Here is a 4568-nt window from a genome sequence, read left to right on the forward strand (position 1 = left end):
AAGAAGCAAGATGTTTGTATGTGAAATGTCTTCTTGTTATGTAAAGGAGATGGCTTCTCACCCTACTTATGGGCAAGGGTAGATATACTTCTAGTTGGAGGACTAGAAGTACAAGGTGAAGGTCTATTTTTAAAACGTGAGAATGTAAATCAACAGAGTGGATAAGAAGTTTGAATATATTTGATTATTAAAAAATTTCTAAGAATTATTAAAACGTTATGTTGAGGTTATTTTCTGTGGTTTCTACAAGTAATTTAAATTAATCGCAGTAGTGATAGTGGTAGAATAAAACAAAAGAGAGTTAACATAATCATGAACAATAACATTTTAGTTGTAGTGATTAAACCTATAAATAATCTTTTATAGTAGGTAGGCTCATTAACACACTAACTACTGAGTTAATGAAAGAATTTCATTTAAAATAATAAAACAAAGTTTGGGGCACCTGGATGGCTCTGTCGGCTAAGTGTCCATCTTTGGCTCAAGTCATGATCTCACAGCTCATGAGTTTGAGCCCTGTGTTGGGTCTATGCTGATAGCTTAGAACCTGGAAGCTACTTTGAAATCTGTGTGTCCCTCTCTCTCTGCTCTTCTCTCTCTCTCTCTCAAAAATAAATAAACATTAAAAAACTGAAAAAATAGGGGCGCCTGGGCAGCTCAGTCAGTTAAGCGTCCGGCTTTGGCTCAGGTCATGATCTCAAGGTTCGTGGGTTCCAGTCCTGAGTAGGGCTCTGCTGATAGCTCAGAGCCTAGAGCCTGCTTCAGATTCTGTGTCCCCTTCTCTCTCTGCCCTTCCATTGTCAAGCTCTGTCTCTCTGTCTCTCAAAAATAATAAACATCAAAAAATAAATAAAAAATAAATAAAAATAAAAAACTGAAAAAATAATAAAACAACCAAATTATATTTCAATTTTTTGAAAGATAAGTCCACATATGCATATCATTTCTCCTGCTTATTTATGTTATTTATGGTAAGATAAATCCATATTATTACAAAGCTGAATTTTCTCTTATTTAAAAGATCCTATGTTTAAGCTTAGGTCAGTTTGGAATTAATTTCTAAGAAATTATTATCCTCTTAGACATCTACAAATATTTTTAATAAACTCATAAAAGTATTTTTTTGACATATAACTTACTTTCCTAGTTATAATATCCATCCCCATTATGTGAAGACATATCAGTGGGACATTCTTATTTATCTACTATTTCTTGGGCAATATATTATACATTATCCTATTTTTTTAATTTTTAATGTTTTATTTATTTTTGATACAGAGAGAGACAGATATGAGAGGGGGAGGGGAGGAGAGAGAGGAGACTCGGAACTGGAAGCAGGCTCCAGGCTCTGAGCTAGCTGTCGGCACAGAGCCTAATGCGGGGCTCCAACCCACGAACGTGAGATCTGACCTGAGCTGAAGTCAGAGGCTTAACCGACTGAGCCGCCCAGACACCCCTACATTATCCTATTTCATCTTTACTTAAAGTTAACTATCATCATTTCTACTTTTCAGATGAAGAAATTGTAGCTCAAGAAATAAAATAAGTTACCCATGATGCCATAGCTTATACATGATGGGAAGGGATTCAGGACAAGGCACACTCAACTTTAGTCTATGCACTTTAAAAAATGCACTTTAAAATCTTTTTTATTTCCATCCGACTTAATTTCTGAAGCTAGCAAGACCAACTCTTTTCTTTATGCATGAGACCTGCTAAGTAAAGAAGGGTCCAACCACATTGTATAGACTAATTACTTTCTCCTTTGGATAGATAATAAACAGCAAAATTTGCTTAAAAATGTTTTCTGGGAATCTTTTATAACTATCATGTAAATGTTTACAATGACCTTGGATATGACATTTAGCTGGATGTTTATTAGATTCATTCGGGGTAAAGAAGTCTGGGTAAATTATATTTCACTAACCGAAATTTATGCTGTATTTCCAACCTATTCTATAAGTATTCTAAGATCTCTTAGCTTCTGGAATGAATATATGAATAATATGAATATTTTGGATCCAATCAATTCTAGAACCAAATCCCATGAATGTTTTTCTCAGAGCAGATGTAATCTTTGGACATGGCCTAGGATTGTTCCTAATTTCTTATAGGCTCCTTAGGAGCCCTCTCAGCCTTCATAATAGCTCTCTTCTTGAGTCTCTTGATATTGTTAGGATGTATTAGCTAACTTCCTCCATATCTTCCTCCACTTTCTGTTCCCAAATACTAACTTGTCTCCCTGAAGTGAGCCAGAACTCAGTGGCATCTTAATATAAAATGTAGTTTTATTGGCCATTTACATTTCTAAATTACTGTGATGAAGATGCCATAATAATTATTTCTCTTTTTTTCCATTTGTATGTGGAATTTATTTTTTATTAATTTTTAAAATTTACATCCAAGTTAGTTGGAATATAGTGCAACAATGATTACAAGAGCAGAACCCTTACCCATTTAGCCTATCCCCCCTCCTACAACCCCTCTAGTAACCCTTTGTTTGTTCTTTATAATTTAAGAGTTTTTTATGTTTTTGTCTCCCTCCCTGTTTTTGTATTATTTTTGCTGCCATAACAATTATTTATGAACTCATTTATTTACCTCCAAAATACCACCTAATCTTACTAGGTTATATTAGAGTTGACAAATATAGATAATTTTATAGCATCTGAAAATATTGTTATTAAATGTCAACTATATGTAATTACCTAAAACTTAACACTTAAACTTTATGGTGTCATGTACAGATATTTTGGTGATACCATGTTTTTTATTAGTATCTCATGAGTCATGGTATCTTAGCTTACTGATTCTGAAATGGTTTATTTAGGCAGTTGTAGAGTGGGTATTGAATCATATGGTTGCTTTTGTCTTAATTATGGATATGTCATTAATGTTTTATATATTACTCATTCCACAGAAAAACCTGCAAAATTTTTATATTTACCTTTCCAAAGATATCCATGTCCTTCTGAAGTATACAGTAAGGATCCCAGGAGAGAAAAGTGTTGAGAATGACATCTATGGCAATAAAACAAACAAACAAAAAATAAGGATTTAATTGGGAAGTTAGATTTATTCAACTGAAGTAGCTGATGTCTTAGATAAGCCCTAATAATTTACCTGTGGCAAACACATGAGAATGCCACCCTACTCACTAATACAAGGCTTTGATTTTTAGGCAGGGTAGCAAGACTTCAGCCACCTGTTTCCATGGAATGGATGGCAAGAAGCTCTTATCTATAGAGTGCCATCCTGTCTGAACAGTGTTCTTGTACAGGGGCCACCGTGAACAGTCTGTAGAGCCTATTTCTATGGGAGTATTTAATATTTAGGAGTTTATGAACATTTTTTGTTTCCTCTACAATATTTTTATAATCTTATTTTTATTAATTTCTTGATCCATTTTCCAATTCCTTCTAAACCAAAATTCATAACTGATATATGTTGATCCACCGACCTCAGCTCTAGAAAGTGTTTTTCATACAACTAGAATTCAAAACCATGTTATTTCCATTGAATAGCTCATCTGGCTAAATATTCATTTAATTCAGTTCAGAATGAAGCTAATAGTAGAGCTCTATGTCATGTTGGAACACATAGAAAACACCTAAGACACGTTATGGAAATAAACTTCTTGAAACAAACCAGTCAGTAAGCTTCCTTTTGGTTTATAGAAAACTGCTATTTGGTGCTACCAGAGCATCATTTAGTTCTGGCATAGCAAACTTGTATCACAGTGGTTATTTTCATAGATGGCACCTGTTTAGAAGTACTAGATGGTACATGTAAACAAAGGCCTGCATTATATTCTTATGTGCTTAAGGGTGTTGATGTTTGATTAAAATAAGACATATTTATAAATCTTTATAAAATCTAAATAAAAGCATTTGAAATTGTTTCCTTTCTCTATTTCTCCATTCAATGCTGTCCATGCATTCTGTGTGGTTATTCACAGGCACTTACTTCCCTGACAGCACTAGCCCTAGAAATTATGCCTTCTTTGCATAAATAAGAAATGGGAAAAATATATGAATCATGAAAAAATGAGTTTCTTTCCTTATGAGGGAAGCAAAAGAAAAAAGTAGCAACACCCCCCCTTCTTCATTATTATGTCCCCATTTTGTTGTTTTTGAATGATTGCAGCTTACTGCCCTAAGTCCTTTTACTCAAAGGCCTTCCCAAGGTCAAGACCATGAGATCGCCCAGGCAACCAACCTTTAGAAAAGAGAAACTCAAGAGGCAATTTGCTAATGGAGCAGAAACTGGTGATGGTTACAGGAGGAAAAGCAGAAAGTGAGTCATAGCTCCTGATTCACTGGCTGGATAGGTAAAAATGAAGAGAAAATTAATTAGCAGTAAATCTAGCAGGAGATTGAGCTGGGTACTGGAGTAATTAGCCTTTTGCTCTAAATCCACTCTCTGTGCCTCACAGTGGCTGTGTTGCACTGCCTAGCTAATGAATTCTCCTGACCTTCTGCCAGATTTCTGTTTTATTCCTAACAGACTAAGGAGCACCTTGCTATATTTGTAGAGTTTCCAAGCCTCTTGGGTTTTCCTGAGTTGCT

Source organism: Suricata suricatta, chromosome 10 (assembly GCF_006229205.1).
Source record: "Suricata suricatta isolate VVHF042 chromosome 10, meerkat_22Aug2017_6uvM2_HiC, whole genome shotgun sequence".
Classification (NCBI taxonomy): domain Eukaryota; kingdom Metazoa; phylum Chordata; class Mammalia; order Carnivora; family Herpestidae; genus Suricata; species Suricata suricatta.